The 22,465-nt window shown below is 32.6% G+C and overlaps 1 long non-coding RNA gene across 1 annotated transcript; it reads right to left on the bottom strand.

Annotated features, from left to right (window-relative positions):
* Nucleotides 1-1,497: 1,497 nt before the first annotated feature.
* LOC143060330 (uncharacterized) lies at nucleotides 1,498-3,731 on the bottom strand. Its single transcript, XR_012974026.1, has 2 exons — nucleotides 3,260-3,731; nucleotides 1,498-1,707 (listed from the first exon to the last, which is right to left on the bottom strand). It is a non-coding gene; the product is annotated as an uncharacterized LOC143060330 (long non-coding RNA).
* Nucleotides 3,732-22,465: the final 18,734 nt, after the last annotated feature.

Raw genomic sequence — 22,465 nt, 5'->3', positions numbered from 1 at the left:
ACAAAATAACTTTCCAAATAACTAAGTCAAGGAAATATCTGCAAACCATAGGTGTAATGTAGAAATATATATTAAATAGCATATTAAACTCCAGTTTATGGGCTTTTTCCATGTTCTCATGTGTATCTCATGTGTAGACATGAAGATAAAATTCAAGCGACAGTGGTTTACAGATGTGTAAATAATTGTTCATCGTCTAAAAATGGCACTAGAGAAAGAGAGGCGATAGATGAAAAAGGTCATTTATATTCATCAGTCGGAAATTATTTGGCAACATCATGGCAACAAAGAAAAGACAAATGACAAAAAACAGTATTCATTTATAGCACATAATATTAAAGACTGAACAACCTAAACCCCACCAAAAACATACAAAAAACACCTGCGGGAAACTATAAAAAGAAGCGTGACCGTATGCGCCACCATGGTAAGCTTCTCTTGTTATAATACATCCGTTGTCCATCAGACACGAAATATCGCGGACAGTAAACCAATATACGGTTTCCTGAATCAGAATATATTATGATTTGATAAGAACTACGGACATGAACGGCATTCCATGTACCAGATTTATTTATTGAAGCTTTAGTGGCATTTTGTCTGATATCTGACATTAACTATTTGAAATAAGGCTTCGACGGAAATCTGATTTCTTTTTAGTGATGAACGTGTCATGTCTGCTGATAAAATCATATCGAAAAGATATGGTTTCAATTAGTTGGAATCATCTCCATGTTGGTTGAAAACCTTCACATATTTATCATATAATCGTTTTAGTAATAAAGGATAAAAAAAACAATTTTTTAAATATGAAAGTGTAAACATAATAGGAAAAAGTAAAATCTCAAAAATAATGAACTCAGTGGAAAATTCAAAAGGGAAAGTCCATAATCAAATAGCAAAATCAAAATCCTCAACACATCAAACGAATTGATAACAACTGTCATATTCAAATTAGTCTAAAACTATTCAAGATAAAATAAAACAAAATGACGTTACGTTTATGTACAACATCACAAATATAAATAACCGTATGAATATTTTACAGGTGACAAAATCCGAGGTATAAAAAACACGCGATTTCATTAGAGATGAAAAATCAGAGGTAGAAATAACGCCGTGAACTCATTACAGGTGGAGGGGGCATCAGTAGCCAATTGGGTACAGATGCGCATTAGTTTTTCCATAGGCCGTAATGGTAACGTTTTCTTCTGTTGCTCAGTCCATATCGTTAACTTGGATATGTGTGATGGCTCGTTTCGAAGCTGAGACATTTTGACATATGTGGTTAAATTTTCGGGGTACGAAGTGCGATTACTTTTTCCGTAAATTAGCAAACCCCGAGTATCCTTTTGTGATGCGGCTCCTCATGGTAAATAATCCCATTTTTAACACAAAAAGTTCTTTGAAAATTTAATACTTTGAACAAATTTAATAGCTCCATAGATTTTACACATTTATTCTGTGTTCCCCTACTTTCTAAATTAACTCAAATGGTTAAGCTCAGTCACTTGTTTATCATAGAAAAGTGTCAAATATCACTACACAGAGAATTTTTGTTTACACGTGACTTTTGAGTTCCTCATTTCAAGGCGCATTAGGGATCTTGTCCCATATTGAAATCCATACTTCTGATTTTTCCAAATATTTTTATGTGATCTTCATCGGTATAACATTCTGAATAAATCTGTGTATTTTTGTCCATTTCTGAAAAAAAAAATAAAGTTGTTTTAGCACTATAAGGCAATGACACTTTCGTCGCTATATTCATTTATTTTGAATACAATGAGTATGTATAAGTAATTTCTTCCAGAATACCTTCACTAGTCAAAACAAGGACAAAACTTCTGATTATAACCTCTTATTACAATACACAGACCCTGTTAAAGCATTCTACAAAATTGCCTTAAAGTGCATTTTGACAGAGAAATTATACAAAAATGAAGGTTGTATAAAAAAAACAACACCAAAATAATTATTCTTACTAGTGGAAATCTGGTATTTAATACTGTTAAAACCACTCTAAACTACTTGGAAATCATCCATATCATATAATTAGAGTACAATATAGTGCAAATTTTCAAAACTTGTCCTTTCACATAATTCTATTTGAGAAAAAAATGTTTTTTACATGTATTTCAGTGAAAACCTTTTATCAGTGAGAAATCCACAAGAGGTCTTAACGGAAACATTGTGACATCACATGTATAATGGCGTCATTAAATAACGACAGATCAAAGTAGTGCTAAATATAGTTTGCAGTGTTACATGAGAAACAGTTGCCGCAAGATTTAACTCGAAATATTGAGTCGTAACGATCTGTAACTAAGCCTTTTCATTTAATACCAAGACCATAGCAACAGTTTTCATATTAGCATATTTTTAACATACCGACTGTAATTTCAATTGCATAAATATCATAAAAAACAATTTAGAGCTTGCCAGTTATTCAGGACTTTTTAAAACCTCTAGTTTGCCATCTCAGATTGAAAATAATGATACGTCTGGAACTGAAATAAGACAAAAAAAAATACTCAGGCTTTGTCATCATTTGATTTAAATACATAAGTATTATTGAGAGAGAAAAATCTTATTCTTGAAAGTTTAATCACAAAGAAAGACAAATGCTTCTCCCTTGTGGCTTAGCCACCTTCATTTAAACCTTTTGTATTAGAAGCAATGGGTAGTAGCTAACTAGCTTAATAATTGAATAGGTGCAGAAATATTGTTTTCAAAAAAGTTTGACCCTCCCCCTTTTTCAGTGCTGAGAAATGACAATATCTTTTGTTTTGCTCATGTGCATTAAAAATAATAATTCATGATTTTCTTAAAGCATGTAAATATTTTTTCTGTTTTTTTATGCATATGATATCTACTGACCAGGGGTCAAATCATTGGTTAAAAGCACATGCGATGATGTATCTCACTTTACTCGTATGAAGTGTGTTATCTCCCTTGATTATCAGGTATTCCTGTAGACCAGAGTGATAATTACATAACAAAGACTATATTGTGTCATGTTTACTTACAATTTAATAATATTTAAAAGTTATTTCTTGCCTTTTCAATGTAGCAAACAAATTCCTTTCGGATCTCTCGGAAGTAAACAAAGTTATGATTGTGCCTAAAAAAAGTGTTCAGCCCTGTGCAAGTAATGTATTTTAAAAGCGAAAATTTCCTTGAGTTTTTGCTGATCTTTATCAATAATATTTATCTTAAACCATTTATGATAACTAGGTATAAATAAAAAAATACTAACCATCATTTTCGGTGGTGTACAGGTGAAATCATCCATAAATCAGTCCGACAACTTCTGGAATTGAGCTTCTAAATTGGGTACAGATGCGCATTAGTTTTTCCATAGTCCGTAATGGTAACGTTTTCTTCTGTTGCTCAGTCCATATCGTTAACTTGGATATGTGTGATGGCTCGTTTCGAAGCTGAGACATTTTGACATATGTGGTTAAATTTGCGGGGCTCCTCATGGTAAATAATCTCATTTTTAACACAAAAAGTTCTTTGAAAATTTAATACTTTGAACACATTTAATAGCGCCATAGATTTTACACATTTATTCTGTGTTCCCCTACTTTCTAAATTAACTCAAATGGTTAAGCTCAGTCACTTGTTTATCATAGAAAAGTGTCAAATATCACTACACAGAGAATTTTTGTTTACACGTGACTTTTGAGTTCCTCATTTCAAGGCGCATTAGGGATCTTGTCCCAATTGGTATTAGTAGTTGGTTCGTGCGGGTTCACTCGACTCTAATCCTACTTGACTAGGATTGTCATTTTTCCTATTGAAGTTCTGTTGCTTTCTCCGGACACTACTCAACCCATAATAACTGACCGCCACGAAATAGTGCACTAAAAAGAGCCGTTAAAACACCAACACTCAATCAATAACTTATTACAGATGATAAAATCATAGGTAAATATAATGTTGTGATTTAATCAACTCGTTAGGAATATGATAATTTTTACTATTCGTATGACGTGTTTGATCTATTGATTGTGTCCTTTTTTAGGGACTTTCCGTTTTGAATTTTCCATTTTACCTTTTATTACAGATGACAAAATCACAAGTATAAGTTACTCAGTAAGAAAGTTATAAGTAACACCGTGATATCAAAAAGAACAGTGCAAACATAATTCAATCACATAATTTACATGGTTATTGTTTAAAGGACAAACACCTGTTAATTTTTCAATAAATGAAATGAAACTATTGTTTTCTGGCTTTTCATATTCTCGGGTAAAAAAGGTAAGAAAACATCTTGCAAAAGCGCTAGCAGTAATAAACTATCAGGAACACTCAGAAAGGACGTAGTCTTTTTCAGGACAGTTTCCAGCATGTCATAATATCTATATATTATAAATCTAATTAATATACACACTGTATTTACATACAATTTCAACAGAACCCAGTCATATCATTTGATTTGTAACAAGAATTCACACCATAGACACACAATTAGTACAGTTTAAAATATAGCACATAGACACTCAATTAGTTCTGTTTCAAAGTAAGCAAATAGGCACATAATTAACATTTTCTAAAATTAGCACATATTCACACAATTAGTACTGTCTAAATGATAAGCACAAAGGCACACAATTGATATTTTTATACAAACAATAGTTTCATGTTTTGGTATATACAATAACTTTCAGTGCTTGGTGTATGACCAAACGTATTTCGTATAGATATGGAAAGCACTGACACATTACATTTAAGAAGTAATTAAACAAAACCCACTTCTTCGTTTTTGATGCGTTTTGTTATTTGATTTTGCCATGTGATTATTGACTTTCCGAATTGAAGTTCAGTATTTTTGTGATTTCACTTCTTAAAAAAGATCAGACTGAAGTTGCCACAACATAATTGATGTTTATATCTCATGTGCTTCTGAAGGGTTGGTAGATCCTGATTAAATAAAAGCATCCATGAAGTTACTCATAGAAAGAACAAATCCTGTGATGAGACTTATTCGCTTATTTGAAGAAAAGAGGACGGGATTGTGGTGACGATATTTTATACACATCCGTTAGTCAACTAATTGATAGTGGCGTCTATAAACTGAAGTTCCAAAGATGTCAAATGATCTCTAATTTATAGGGTAATATTCATATCGACATATTTTACATCTTTATGAGGTTTGTTTTCTCTCTTAAAACAACCAATATGAAAAGACAAACATGTGAACATATAGTATTTACTAATATTATGAATATCACACAAGGTGACAAGTCAATATAGATAAACAATACTTAAAACTAATTCACTTACCTGATAAATCTGCTATAACTAAATTAACAAGGTAGACGTTCTTCGCAAGTCTCTCTCTAGATCTAGTTAAACGAGTCAAAACCAACATTGCCAAGGAATTTCCAACTATTGCTATCAAAAAGATAACGATATAGAAACAAATGAGTACAACGGTTGCCAACCCATCAGCAGGATGCATAGAATTCATAAAATCCATTAGAGTAATCTGCTCATCTAGGGTAATGTTAATTGTGGCGGTAGTCATATTGTGCATTATGTACTCCATTAGAAATCTAGTAGTCTACTTAAAAACAAACTAGCATGCAAAATATTATAAAAGTTCATACTGTCAACTTCATTGTGCTCTCTCCAGTCAGATGATTGTTTGATTATCAATGTTTGGATACTGTCGTATTAAACCAATTGTTGAATTGTGTTAGTTTGACCATCATTATGATGACTGTATCTGTTTTGCTATCAGTTATACACAAATCAAAGTATTTGTCAATAAAAATAATTTGTCGATAACGACCTCTTAAGCCTCTTGTCACGACTCACAACTTCTACTTTATCCAATCTGCATTCCTAATGTGACATTAAAGCTCGAATCCGGAAACAAAACCTCCTACCCGAAATTAAATAAAGTTGTGAGATTTATCAAAAATGACATTAATTACTTCAAGTTGTAGTTTTTTTAAGCCTTCATGCCGAGTGATGACTTATTATACCTATCAAAACAACAATCGATACTATATATAGTAGGTAAGAACACCACCTGTGACAATGTGTTCTGTCATATCAATTAATTAAAATACTCACTCTAATTAAAATCTCTAATGAATAACCAGGCTTAAAGCAACAGGAGATGCCAATTCTATAATGTTTGGTGAAATAAATGTCCGTAAGTTATAGAATCCTATTCCGACGTGCGGTTACAGTGTAATGAAGTATATAATGGTGAACTAAATGTCACAAGTACGCTGTTATCAAGAAAAAGTACAAATCAAAGGTTATGACATAAAACACATAATTGGAAGATGAATTCGGATATTATAGAGTACACGAATACTAGGTTAAAACCAAGGTAACCAAGGTGACCAAATACTGACGTAGATGTCATTAGAGTGTTCAAACATTTAGTACCAACTTTTTGTAAATTGTTGGATTAGTACAAACTATTGTGTAAATTGATATTTTAATATCATTCTGTAAATTATTATTTGAGTGAAAGCTTTCTGTAAATTGTTGGTAAAGTGCCAACCTTTCTGAAATTGAAAGGTGATTACAAGCTATCTGTAAATTGTCAGTTTAATAGCAATGTTTTAGATTCGAGCATCAATGATGATCCGAGACACGGCTCCTGGCGTACAAATATTCCATCCTGGCATCAATGATGATCCAAGACACGGCTACTGGCGTACAAATGTTCAATCCTGGCATCAATGATGATCCGAGACACGGCTACTGGCGTACAAATGTTCAATCCTGGCATCAATGATGATCCGAGACACGGCTACTACAAATATTCAATCCTGGTATCATTGATGAGTGTATCTGTATATTATAATTTTAATACCAATCTTTCCGTAATTTGTATGCAGAATTGTTTGCGTCTTTCATACAAATGATATGTCAACCATTTTGCACAATTGAAAATGCCTGTACCAAGTCAGGAATATGACAGTTGTTATCCATTCGTTTGATGCGTTTAAGCTTTCTATTTTGCCATTTGCATGGGGACCTTCCGTTTAGGATTTTCTCGGAGTTTAGCATTTTTTGTTATTTTACTTTTTGTTAGTTTAATACAATCTTTTCCGTAAATTTATAAGTTTAATAACAACATTTCCTTAAATTGTTAGTTTGAAACTAACCCTTCCGTAAATTTTTAGTTAAGTTAGAATCTTTCTGTAAATTGTTGATTTTTCTGATTGTAAACACTAATTTAACAAACAGTAAATGTTATTCAATAATTAACGATGATAATACTAATACTACTAAAATAAAAATACATTAACTAGTTTAAAGATGTAAATTTTGGTTTCAGCTTCCCAATTGTGAACTTTCATTTTCTATGTAACAACATTCCAACATTCATACGGAGTAAGTATATATCCAATGGATACGATATTTCCAGGCTTGTATTTCCTATCATGATTTCCTTGGTAGATGGTTGCTGCTCACACGGAAACTATTAATCCAAGAGTTCCAAATGGCAAGATTGAAATTATGCCTTCGTAAAATTTACGGACGCCATCATGATTTGGTTAACCGTTATGGAATAAAAGTTTCACACATGGAATATGTTTCTTATTACAATCCCTTCCCTTTACACGAAAGTGACTAACCGAATTGGACGTTCTACCAGATTTGTAATTAAATAAGCAACACGACGGGTGCCACATGTGGAGCAGGATCTGCTTACCCTTCCGGAGCACCTAAGATCACCCCTGTTTTTGGTGGTGTTGGTGTTGCTTAGACTTCAGATTTCGATGTTGAATTTTGTGTACTTTTTTTGTCTGTTAGTCTTTTTCTTTTTTAACTATGGCGAGGTCAGTTTATTTTCGATTGATGAGTGTGACTGTCCCTCTGTTTTCTTTTGATCCTCTCTTATATAACGATCAGTGCTATTAAACTAAAAAGAGAAAAGAGGGAGTATACAGTTGGCAAATTTAGACCATAGCTCAAAAGAAAAAAAACCCACAATGACCCAAAACAAAAACGACGAAAAAGACAAAAAAGAAAAAGTGGTAGAAAGCATCGTAATGATTAAAGAATTCTGACACAAGCAAAAGGATAATTTCGGAAATGTGTGTATTTCATAATATGTATATGTATATGTTGTGAAAATATATCCAACCAACATCCAGTGATAATTCATTTGTACTTTATTTGGCCTTTTTAACTTTTTTGGATTCGATGAGTCTTTTGTAGACGAAACGCGCGTCTGGCGTATATACTAAATTTAGTCCTGGTATCTATGATGAGTTCATTTAGCTAGTATGAAAGACAAACCAAAAGTTTGGCAAAAAGATTATTTCTGTGGATTCTGAGCGACAGATTAAGAACGATCAAACAAATCTTCAATATATCCGGATGTTGATAAATAACTAATTATAATACAGGGACAGTTTAACATTTTTTGTTATTTGTGAGCAGAAAGGCCTTCTCTAGAATATCGAGGTACATACACCATATATAACCATTATTTGATTGATACTAATTAGAAATGAAAAATGCACAACGTGAAAATAAGAATTTTTCTTATCCTAACTTTAATTTCTATATTAATCTATATATGATGCGATAATCGCTATTAGCATAGTTATCAAACTTTGAGTTGTAAAGTAAATTTGAAGGCTTGGTTTTAGGAATTTTGTTACAAATTTCCTGTTAAAAGACGATAGCTAAAATAAAAAACAGTAAACAACGAAGAACAGCTTGTAATTCAATAAAGCAATATGCCCAAAAATTAATGTATATAGTTCAATAATAAAACATTCAAAGATCTCGATGAAATTCATTATTTTTATTTTTTAATCAGTGTAACTTTAGGTTCCCATTTTTCATACATTGTACATAGCACGTTACAGGAAATCTTTAATTAAATGGCAATTTTAAAAGCTCAATAACAACAAAGAAATGTAAAATACCTTTTATATTCCTGACTTTGTGCAGTTTTTTTCCTTATCTAGAAAATGGAGGGTTAATCAACGTTATAAAGTTAGCTAAACCTTTCATTTGTATGATGGTTGCACAAATAATTCAATTATTCGCATCTTCTCAATCATTGGTTTTGTATGCCAAAACAAAATCATTCAAACAGATCTGTCTATAAGTTAAGAGTATTGAATACTTTTACAAGGGATAAAAATTGATCTTCAAATGAGTAGGTTCTATTTGGGAGAGAGACGACCATTTAATTCTCAAAATCAGATGAAATCACTATTCGGCATCACAAAACACATGAAACAACTGTATGCAAAGTTGAAAAAAGCATGCGTAGTAACAGTCGAAATGACTTAGCTATGAGGGGGAAAATCCTACCGAAACCGTCCAGAATATATTAAATAACGGCAATAGAGGTATACCACTGTTCGTCCCTACGTCAACATTTTCCGGGCTGTACATGTAGATTGCTTATCTGAATTTAAAACATAAAGTGAATGCATGGACAAGACATATCTGTTAACACATGATGTTCTAACAGGTAACATATTTGACTTGAATATTAAGTTTGCCGAATCCTGCGCTCTATGTTTCTTATGTGCCATGCGTTCGATAAAAAGGTTTGTGAAAAGTATTACTACAATATTTAATTCATAACCCTTACGATTAAGTTATTCAAAGCTTTGCGTCAATAAAACTTAAGAATCGTATCTAAGTTTACATGTTTGAAAACATCATTACCGTTAGAATTGCATATCTCTTTTTTGATAAGAATTCTTTAAGTATACTGAAAATTTTACATCATTTGACATTATTTAAGAGTTCAGTTAAACATGTTAAGGAAATTATGGAATCAAAATTCATCACTTTATAATTTATCACAAAATCTAAAACGTCATTACAGACACGATCAAAGCAATCTAGCAGGAAAAGGGACAAAAAAATCATAAACGATGAAAATAGTAAATTAAACCTGCTTTTTTTGTTATCTATATGTTTGCGCTTGCACTTTAGTGTTTCAGTTGTTCCGTTGATTTCCTCTTCTAGTTGATGCGTTGTCCTCGTTTTGAGTTTGCTACCGAGATATATATTCTCATCACTTGGCGTCCGTCGTCCGTTGTCGTCGTCGTCGTCGTCCGGCGTCGTCTGTTAACTTTTACAAAAATCCTCACCTCTGAAACTACTAGGCCAAATTTAACCAAACTTGGCCAAAATCATCGTTGGGGTATCTTGTTGAAAAAATGTGCCCGGTGACCCGGCCAGCCAACCGAGTTGGTGGCCATTGCTAAAAATTGAACATAGGGGTGAAATGTAGATTTTGGCTTATAACTCTGAAACCAAAGCATTTAGACAAAATTACATGGGGTAGAATTGTTTATTCAGTCAAGATCTATCCGCTCTGAAATTTTCAGATGAATCGGACAACCGGTTGTTGGGTTGCTATCGCGTAATTTTTTAATTTTGAGGACATTTTAAGGAAATTTTGCCTTTTTTGCTTATTATCTTGATATTATTATAGATAGAGATAACATGTAAATGCAATAATGTTCAGCAAAGTAAGATCTACAAATAAGTCTAATGACCAAAATGATTAGTTTACTCCTTAAGGAGCTATTGTCCTTTATGGTCAATATTTCTGAAAGTTTTGTAATCTTTTTACAAAAATCTTCTCCTCTGAAACTATTTTGACAAAATGTAATCAAACTTAGCTACAACCATTGATGAGGTATTAAGTTTTAAAAAATGTGTCCGGTGACCCGTCCAGCCAACCAAAAAAGCCGCCATGGCTAAAAATAGAACATAGGGGTAAACTGTAGATTTTGGCTTATAACTCTGAAACCAAAGCATTTAGAGCAAATCTGTCATGTATGAAATTGTTTATTAAGTCGAGATCTATCTGCCTTGAAATTTGTAGATGAATCAAACAACCGGTTGTTGGATTGCTACCCCTGAATTGATAATTTTTATGGAAATTTTAAGGAAAATTTGGCGGTCTTGGTTATTATCTTGAATATTATTATAGATAGAGATAAACTATAAACAGCAATAATGTTCAGCAAAATCAGATCTTCGAATAAGTGAAATGACCAAACTGATCAGTTGACCCCTTAAGGAGTTATTGCCCTTTAGAGTAAATTTTTACCAATTTTGATAAAATTTTTTCTTCTGAATCTAATTGATCAAATTTAACCAAACTTGGCCACAATCACCGTTGGGATATCTAGTTTAAAAATGTGTCTAGTGACCCAGCCAGCCAACCAAGACGGCCACTATGGCTAAAAATAGAACATAGGGGTAAAATTTAGATTTTGGCTTATAACTCTGAAACCAAAGCATTTAGAGCAAGTCTGACATGGGGTGAAATTGTTTATTAAGTCAAGATCTGTCTGGAACAATATCCCTAATGCGCCTTAAAATGAGGAACTCAAAAGTCACGTGTAAACAAAAAATCTCTGTGTAGTGATATTTGACACTTTTATATGATGAACAAGTGACCGAGCTTAACCATTTGTGTTAATTTAGAAAGTAGGGGAACACAGAATAAATGTGTAAAATCTATTGAGTTATTAAATGTGTTCAAAGTATTAAATTTTCAAAGAACGTATTGTGTTAAAAGGGATTTTTTTTACCACGTGGAGCCACATCACAAAAAGATACTCGGGGTTTTCTAATTTACGGAAAAAGTCATCTCACTTCGTACCCCGAAAATGTCTCAGCTTCGAAACGAGCCATCGCACATAGTCCAAGATAGCGATATGGACTGAGCAACAGAAGAAAACGTTACCATTACCGCCTATGGAGAAACTAAAACGCATCTTGACCCAATTTAAAAGAATAATTCCAGAAGTATTCAGACTGATTTATGGACGATTTTACCTTGTACCTCACAGAAAATTGTGAAAATGATGGTTAGTAGTTTTTAATTTGCCAGCTGAAGGACGACTCCGGGTGCGGGAATTTCTCGCTACATTGAAGAACTTGTTGGTGACCTTCTGCTGTTGTTTTTCTATGTTTTCTATGGTCGGGTTGTTGTCTTTTTAACACATACCCCATTTCCATTCTCAATTTTATTTTATCTATACCTAGATATCATAAATGGTTTAAGATAAATATTATTGATAGATATCAGCAAAACTTAATAAAATTTACGCTTTTAAAATGCATTACTGGAAAGGGCTGAACACTTTTTTAGGCACAATCATAACTTTGTTTCCCACCGAGAGATTCGAAAGGAATTTGTTTACTATATTGAAAAAGGCATTAAAGAACTTGATATTGATAAATTGTAAGTAAACAGGACACAATATAGTCTTTGTTATGTAATTATCACTGGTCTACAGGAATACTTGATAATCAAGGGAGAAAACACACTTCATACGAGTAAAGTGAGATACATCATTATATGTGCTTTTATCCAATGATTTGACCCCTGGTCAGTAGATATCGTATGCAAATAAACAGAAAAAACATGTACATGTATTACAAAAATCATGAATTATTATTTTTAATGCACTCGAACAGAACAAAATATCTTGTCATTTCTCAGTGAAAAGGGGGAGGGTTAAACCTTTTTGAAAACAATATTGCTGCACCTATTCAACTATTAAGCTAGTTAGCTACTACTCATTGCTTCTAATATAAAAGGTTTAAATGAAGGTGCCTAAGCCACAAGGGAGAGGCATTTGTCTGTCTTTGTAATAAAACTTTAAAGAATTAGATTTTTCTTTCACGATAATACTGATATATGTATTTAAATCAAATGATAACACAGCAATTTTTTTGTCTTATTTCAGTTCCAGACATATCATTACTTTTTAACATGAGATGGCAAACTAGAGGTTTTAAAAAGTCCTGAATAACTGGTAAGCATTTTGTTTTATTAGGCAAGCTCTAAATTGTTTATTATAGTATTTATGCAATTGAAATTACAGTCGGTATGTTAAAAATATGCTAATATGAAAACTGTTGCTATGGTCTTAATATTAAATGGAAATAAAATTGAGAATGGAAATGGGGAATGTGTCAAAGAGACAACAACCCAACCATAGAGCAGACAACAGCAGAAGGTCGCCAACATGTCTTCAATGCAGCGAGAAGTTTCCGCACCCGGAGCCGTCCTTCAGCTGACCCCTAAACAAATATATATACTAGTCCAGTGATAATGACTTGGAACATGCACAGAAATTCGGAAGGGTTAAACATGTTTGTGAGATCTCAACCCTCCCCCTATATCTCTAGCCAATGCTGAAAAGTGAAAGCATAACAATACGCACATTAAAATTCAGTTCAAGAGAAGTCCGACTCTAATGTCAGAAGATGTAACCAAAGAAAATAAACAAAATGACAATAATACATACATAACATCAGACTACTAGCAGTTAACTGACATGCCACCTCCAGACTTCAATTAAACTGATTGAAAAATTATGTCTTCATCATATGAATATCAGGCACAATCCTCCCCGTGAGGGGTTTAGTATCATACCCTCATAACATATATGAGACAAACATAACCAGTGTCATGCCAACAACTGGTTTTTAAATAAATGTTTTTTAGTTCCGATGCAAAGACCCTATAAGAGAATCAATATTAACGCCAACATATGCAATCCTTAATGACCTGACAACAGTAAATGCTTAGTTACAGATCTTTTCGACTCAATATTTCGAGTTAAATCTAGCTGCAACTGTTTTTCACGTAACACTGCAAACCATATTTAGCACTATTTTGATCTGTAGGTATTAAATGACGCCATAATACATGTGATGTCACAATGTTTCCTTTAAAACCTCATGCGGATTTCTCACTGATAAAACGTTTTCACTGAAATACATGTAAAAAACATTTTTTTCTCAAATAGAATTATGTGAAAGGACATGTTTTGAAAATTTGCTCTTCATTGCACTCTAATTATATGATAAGAATACCTTTCCCAGTAGTTTAGAGTGGTTTCAACAGGATTTTCACTAGTAAGAATAATTATTTTGTTGTTGTTGTTTTTTTTATAAAATCTTCTTTTTTGCATAATTTCTCTGTCAAAATGACCTTTTAGGCACAAGAAAATTAATTTTATAGAATGCTTTAACAGGGTCCGTGTATTGTAATTTAAGGCTATAATCAGAAGTTTTGTCCTTGTTTTGACTAGTGAAGGTATTCTGGAAGAAATTAATTATACATACACATTGTATTCAAAATAAATGAATATAGCGACGAAAGTGTCATTGCCTTATAGTGCTGAAACAACTTTATTTTTTTCAGAAATGGACAAAAATACACAGATTTATTCTGAATGTCATACCGATGAAGATCACTTAAAATGTTTGTAAAAATCAGAACTATGGATTTTAATATGGGACAATATCCCTAATCAAAAGTCATTTGTAAACAAAAAATCTCTGTGTAGTGATATTTGACACTTTTCTATGATAAACAAGTGACTGACCTTAACCATTTCTTTTTAAAAAAATCAAACAAGGATACATTTGTATGTGCCTGTCCCAAGTCAGGAGCCTGTAATTCAGTGGTTGTCGTTTGTTTTTTTTACATATTTGTGTTTTGTTCAATTTTTTTATATATATAAATAAGGCCGTTAGTTTTCTCGTTTGAATTGTTTTACATTGTCATTTCGGTGCCTTTTATAGCTGCTTATGCGGTATTGGCTTTGCTCATTGTTGAAGGTCGTACGGTGACCTATAGATGTTAATTTCTGTGTCATTTTGGTCTCTTGTGGACGGTTGTCTCATTGGCAATCAAACAACATCTTTTTTTATATATACAAATAAATCTGACAAAGATGCAATCAAACAAAAACGTTATTGTAGGTGATAGTAAATGTGACAACGACGATAATAACAACATTTCGTTGTTGATACTAAACAAAACATACTTTTTCAATGAAGTATAAGTTGAGTAAAATATCAATACATAGGTAAAAACAATTAAACAACACTGTGAAAACCTCAGACGTCAGAATAACGTACCTAGACCATTCCAGGAACTTTCTAAGCTAAAAGGTAAAACAGCCGATGGCTTGATGCAGCTATAGTCAACACTCATACGGACAAACGAAATACAATAGCACAAAGAGAAACTAAAAGGTACACAATTTCAGCATCTAGAATATGTACTTGCAGACAATGTTGTGGCATCTGCGAAGTAGACAATGATATTAAAATTTTAGGTCATGGTACTTTCCGATGAAGATTTCGAGAAAAAGGTCAAGGTACGTCGCATTCATAAATTGAAAAACTGTGTGAATGATCGACCTAAGTCCGTTTTCAGTGACAAAGAGGCTGTAAAATGTCTATCATCTCTTCAAGATAAGTATGTTGGTGTTCCTGCGGACAAAGCTTCAAATAATATTGTCTTTATATGTAAATCGTATTACTACGAGTGTCTTGTAAAAGAATCAGGAATAAATGAGCACTCAGGTAATCCCACATACAAAAACATATCATTTGACAAGGATGAGATTTTGACGAATCATAAGTCCTTCATGGCTTCAATGAACATTGCATTGAACAACAAATCGGAGAACTTACCTTGTTTGTATTGGCTACCTAAACTTCACAAAATTTCGTACAAACAACGCTACATTGCCGGATCATCTGCATGTTCCACTAAAGAATTGTGCATTAGAATGACTTAAATTCTGTCCGCAGTGAAAGAGGGTCTTCTAATATACTGTGAAACTGTTTACTCGCGTAGTGGTATTGACCAAATGTGGATTCTTAAAAACTCTAAAGAACTTCTGGATAACTTTAAATCTCGGTCTTTTTTTCTGAAATTAGTTCTATCAAAACTTTTGATTTTTCAACCTTGTATACCACCATTCCCCATGTGAAATTGAAAACCGTCTAAAAGAAATAATCAACAATGCTTTTCATCATAAAAATGGAAGCATACGCTATAAATTTATCACTTTGGGAAACCATAAGGCATATTTTGTTAATAGGGAACAAAAAGGGAAAACATGCTACACAGACGAACAAGTGATCAGTATGCTGGAGTTTCTTATTGACAACATATTTGATGAATTTGGATGGAGACTTTTTCAACAAATTGTCGACATTCCTATGGAAACAAACTGTGCACCTCTCCTTGCCGACCTCTTCTTATTTTTATATGAATCAGAGTTCCTTCAGACACTTGTCAAAAACAAGAATATCAAAGAAGCCAGGTTATTTAATTTCACTTTCAGATATATTGATGATGTTCTTTCCATTTACAATCCGAACTTTTCTGATTGGGTTCCATTAATATATCCACCAGAACTAGAAATTAAAGAGACAACAGATACAGTTTCCTCCACCTCCTTTTAGACTTATACCTCGAATTTGACATACACAGTCAGCTCAGTTAAATCTATGACGAACGAGACTATTTTAATTTTGAAATTATCAATTTCCCCCACCTTAGTAGCAATATAACAACTTCACCTGCATATGGAATATACATTTCCCAACTTATTCGGCATTCAATAGCTTGCAGCTCCTACTCAGACTTTGTAAAACGTCACCAGTGTCTGAGCAGAAATTTGATGAACCAGGGGTATGTCAAAGAACGTCTCGTCCTTTTTCTAAAAAAGTTCATCGGAAGGTACCAAGAACTTAATGATAAATATTCTGTATCAACTTCACAAATAATACAAGATGGTCTTGGAGTATAGATTTTGCGTACTGACGTTGGTTATCATCTTAATAACGTGTTATATTATTATTTTATTTGTCTTATCAATATTACTTTTACTGTTAAGTCAGTTTTTTTTAGATACTCATTTGACGTGACTCTGTGCTTATGTATACTATCATCATACTTTGAATGACAAAATTATTTTATTTATTTATATTTCTTTTACTTATGTATCTTGTCATACTTTGAATGACAAAATTATTTTTTTTATTAATACTAATTTTTCTGTTAAGTCTGTTTTTTTGGTATACATTTGACGTGAATCTACTTTACCTGACTCTGTATTTATGTATGCCGTCATAGTTTGAACGACAAAATTATTTTATGTTTACCTATGCGAATTTCAAACGCGCAATTTTACACTAGTACTGAAAACCTGCCATCCTTTATCGATGGATTTTACATAGATAAATAACATCGTATAATATAAGCAAAATGAGGATGTTAAATTTGATGTATGCCTTTTTGTGCTTCTTCGTTACATTGTTGTTTTTATAGTGATTATGATGATAACACAATGTTGACAGCTGTACCCCTATTTTTGACATTTTTACCTATTGAGTCTGTTTGTTTTGTTCACGCATCGTTGACAATGTGATGGAATTTGATGCGACTGTCATACAAGTGAGAGGTTTAGCTAGCTATAAAACCAGGTTCAATCCACCATTTTCTACATGAGAAAATGCCTGTACCAAGTCAGGAATATGACAGTTGTTATCCATTCGTTTGATGTGTTTGAACTTTTGAATTTGCCATTTGATTTTGGACTTTCCCTTTTGAATTTTCCTCGGAGTTCATTTTTTGTGGTTTTACTTTTTATTTCACAGAATGACCTACGTTTAAAAATTTCTCGAAATTGTGTTGAGTTCCTGCGAATTCACATATTGTTGATACCACTTTGTGAGTAAACAGTTTTGCAGAATTTCTGCAATCCTGTTCTCACAGAAAAATCCTTAATATAACATGCTTTGTATAAACTACAATCTCCATACAGGGACAAAAGACAATTACTCACATTATGTTTATTCAAAGTAAGTTCCTTTTACTAAATATTCACAGTATTAGTAAGAATACTTAATTTTTATAGAAAAAAAAATTGTAATAATGTGTTGTAAAGTTTTTCTATATCTATAATATCACGTTTTACAATAATAAAGGAACACGTCTGCCGGAAAGGATGTGCAATTAGAATCAAAAATAATGGTTGAAAGTGCTGATAAGCCTGTCACCGAAACCTTGTAGAAAATGTACAGCTTTAAAGAGGCACTAGCTGTCAAATTCATGGTCACCGATTTGACTCAAATTCTCATATTTGATTTATAACAATGTAAAACATTTATCCAAACTATCAAAAGTCTAAAATAAACAGTTCACAGAGCATGGGGTAGATAATATATAGGTTCGTTTCGTGTGTATTTTAGTCCAGACGCCATCTAATTAGCTATCTATTTGACCTCAGATGACCATATAAGTGATGTAAACATAAACAAAGATATGAATAGATTAAACCAACACGTGCAATTGGATTTGTATAGGTCTGTTTGATTTTATTTTATAGATTAAAAATAAATGTTTCTCATTGTTTTTAACCGTATAAGAATGCTTTTATGTGCATCGAATTAATAATCAAATGATTTACCGTAGTTTCACTTTCATTGTTGACATTCTTTTTCTTTAAATAAGCAGTACACGTACAATGCATGCGTTGTCAATCTCTAGCTAGGGGCTAAATTGAAGTTCACATGGATACGGATTTAAAGAGGTCGACTCATTCACTTGCAAGTGAATTACTAATTATCAATGTTTCTTAGCGTAATTTGACAAAACTGAACCTTTTTGACTGCAAAAAGCGAATTGTTATTTCACTTTCATTATTGATTGAACAGAAAAAAAATCAAACTTTAGATTTTTTATATATCTCGTAGCTAGTGCCTCTTTAACCATCCTATTACCTGTCCAGATATTGTAGCATGTACCATCGTGTAGTGTACAGTACTTTGAGGTCAGATTCGTTAACCGACTTTAAAGGAATATATTAAGTACGTAGTTTTTGTAAAGCATCAAATATCATGAATATGTTTTTACACTCCCCTGTATTTAACATACGCATTTTCATTTGTTGTATTGCATAAGTCACGTCACAAGTTCTTTGATATTAGGGAAATAGTTTAAAGCATAGAAATATATTTAACAGAACAATTATTTGAGTTGTTTTGTGAATCTATCAACTAGACCATTGAACATAATGATAATATAATTAAATTACTCAGCCTACTGTACTCTATTATTTTTTATGTGCCATTGCATGTGTTTACGTCAAGAATACGAATTCAGGATATTCATTTGTTGTGGATAATTGTTGTTTATCCACAGTTAGAGTAAATAAGAAAAGAATTAATGACCATGTATTGCAATGTTTTGACATTTTTACCTATTGTGTCTGTTTGTTTTGTTCACGCATCGGTTACAATATAATGGAATTTGATGCGACTGTCATACAAGTGAGAGGTTTAGCTAGCTATAAAACCAGGTTCAATCCACCATTTTCTACATTTGAAAATGCCTGTACCAAGTCAGGAATATGACAGTTCTTGTCCATTCATTTTTGATGCGTTTTGTTATTTGATTTTGCCATGTGATTATGGACTTTCCGAATTGATTTTCCTCTGAGTTCAGTATTTTTGTGATTTTACTTTTTGCAAAATCATATTGCAAATATGCATGTTTCTTCAAAACTTAAATTGTTTTGTTAACTCTACAAAACGGACTAAAAGCCGTCAATTTTTTTAGTAATGTGTATGATAAATATAAAAAAGAAGATGTGGTATGATTGCCAATGAGACAACTATCCACAAAAGACAGCGTTATGTAAAATATGAATAATTGCACATTCTTTAATTATTAAAGAGAAAGACATCTATGTGTTCCAAGAGGAAAAAATGGTCAAATTAGACTGATGACCAACAATATTTATTTATGTTCTTAAATACATTTGACGTTATATCAAACGAGGGACAACCGATACCAGAGGTACAGTCAAACTCATAGATTGAAAAAAAAAACTGACAACGCCATGGCTAAAAATTAGACAAATAATAGTTCAGACACAACATAGAAAATTAAACACTAAGCAACACGAACCACAGCAAAAACGTGAGGTCATCTCAGGTACTCTGGAAGGGTAAGCAGATCATGTTCCACATGTGGCATCCCTTGTGTTGCTTATATCATTACAAATCCGGTAAGTAGTCTTATTCGGTAGGTCACATTCGTGAAAAGAGAAAGGTGTTGTAGTAACGACATCAGGAAGATATTCGATATCATCTGTGAAACGGTTTTCCATAACGTCAACCAACTTGTGATGGCGTCAGTAAAATTTGCAAAGGGGTTATTTCAACTTCCCCATTTTGAACTCTTCGTTTAATAGCTTCCTTGCGAGCAGCTATCCTCTATCAAGAAAATCTTGACGTTATATCTAAATTACAGCGAAACATTAACATTTTTGAAAAATTTGGTATCATTCATTAAACAACAATCCATCATTAATACATACAATCCCTTCATCTTTTATATCAGAGTGTTTAAAGTTATAGCAAACGATTTTTTTTGTAATTTTAACATTGTCGTAATTGTTGAACCAATGCATGCATATATTTAAAAAAAGTCCTGAATCCAAATTCTTTATATTTATTACTTATCTATAACGTATTGTCGACAAATAATGTTTCCATCGGTGAAATTGCATCGAACGCAATTAAACTTTCGATAAAAAGACAGTGGCAAGGATTTACAATAATACAGGAACAAGACTGCTTCTTAGGAGGGGTTAGCCGTATTGGGCATAACATTTTGAAATTTCGAGTCCTCAATGATCTTTAACTTAATACCTGGTTTGTTTTCGAAGTATTTCTATCTGAGCGTCACTGGCGCTTCAATTTTAGACGATTCAAGCGTTTTTGACTTGAGTTGTTTACTTCTGTGTTGACTTGAGTTATCATTGATATGTTCATAATTATGAATCAACTATTAACAAAACTTTGAAGTACTAAGGCTTTCTATATCAGGAATTGATTACCTAGCTGTATTTGAAAAAAAAAAACGTTCAGAAATTTGGCCTTTTTAACATTTTTTTTCAATTCGAGCGTCACTGATGAGTTTTTTGTAGACGAAACGTGCGTCTGGCTTAAATATAAAATTTCAATCCTGGTATATATGATGAGTTTATTTGGTGTATCAAATTATAAGCCTGGTACCTTTTATAACTGTTTTCTGCTATTAAATTGTTATGAAACTAATGCCCCTAACGTTACCTATTGTTTGTGTAAAACCTGTGTACACTCATTGTGAGCAACTAACCATTACATCAATAAAATTTGTAACGTACTTATCAATCAGAGCGAAGTAATAGCCACAACCTGAACGATAATTGTGCCGTGACTAATTTATGAATATAGATTATACGAGACGGACAAAGCAGATTAGTAAAAATGCCCATGACAAAATAATACAAAAGCGAAGAGTTGGCTGCTAAATTACAATTTCAGTCCGACAATAAACATAGCAGCATTGGGAGATTAAAAAAGAATATGTGCAGTTCACAAAGGAAAATAGTGATGGAAGAATAAATTGGTTCCACTATCACTAGCACCCTTACAAATTGGATGACATACAATGCTGCTCAATTATCATTGCGCAGTGGACTGTAATTAACGCACTCTGTACGCGACATGAATGAATTCGAAAATTCAGTATTGAAAGGTTCTGATTACTATTGGTACGTCGTAGAAGATAACGTCAAACTTCAGCTTGCAAGTTCAATGCTATGATGCAACTCAAAACAGAGGAAGTCGATTTCAAAGCAAGCTATCGAAACATGTTAAGTTCACCAATTTCATCGAAATTAGCGTATTCCTAGACAGGAATATTGCCGTTGTTTTCCTTTTTTTACGTCAGTTGACATAGTCTAATGTGTCGTTTTGTCTGATTTGTATTGCTGTTGTTTTCCCTTTTTTTGCGTTGGTTGATATAGTCTAATGTGTCGTTTTGTCTGATTTGTATTGCCTTTGTTTTCCCTTTTTTTGCGTTAGTTGATATAGTCTAATGTGTCGTTTTGTGTGATTTGTATTGCCGTTGTTTTCCCTTTTTTTGCGTTGGTTGATATAGTCTAATGTGTCGTTTTGTCTGATTTGTATTGCTGTTGTTTTCCCTTTTTTTGCGTTGGTTGATATAGTCTAATGTGTCGTTTTGTCTGATTTGTATTGCTGTTGTTTTCCCTTTTTTTGCGTTGGTTGATATAGTCTAATGTGTCGTTTTGTCTGATTTGTATTGCTGTTGTTTTCCTTTTTTTACGTCAGTTGATATAGTCTAATGTGTCGTTTTGTCTGATTTGTATTGCCGTTGTTTTCCCTTTTTTTGCGTTAGTTGATATAGTCTAATGTGTCGTTTTGTCTGATTTGTATTGCTGTTGTTTTCCCTTTTTTTGCATTAGTTGATATTGTCTAATGTGTCGTTTTGTCTGATTTGTATTGCTGTTGTTTTCCCTTTTTTTGCGTTAGTTGATATAGTCTAATGTGTCGTTTTGTCTGATTTGTATTGCTGTTGTTTTCCTTTTTTTGCGTTAGTTGATATAGTCTAATGTGTCGTTTTGTCTGATTTGTATTGCTGTTGTTTTCCCTTTTTTTGCGTTAGTTGATATAGTCTAATGTGTCGTTTTGTCTGATTTGTATTGCTGTTGTTTTCCTTTTTTTACGTCAGTTGATATAGTCTAATGTGTCGTTTTGTCTGATTTGTATTGCTGTTGTTTTCCCTTTTTTTGCATTAGTTGATATAGTCTAA

This window comes from Mytilus galloprovincialis, chromosome 1 (genome assembly GCF_965363235.1).
Source record: "Mytilus galloprovincialis chromosome 1, xbMytGall1.hap1.1, whole genome shotgun sequence".
Taxonomy (NCBI): Eukaryota; Metazoa; Mollusca; class Bivalvia; order Mytilida; family Mytilidae; genus Mytilus; species Mytilus galloprovincialis.
This window is presented reverse-complemented; position numbering and strand designations above follow the sequence as displayed.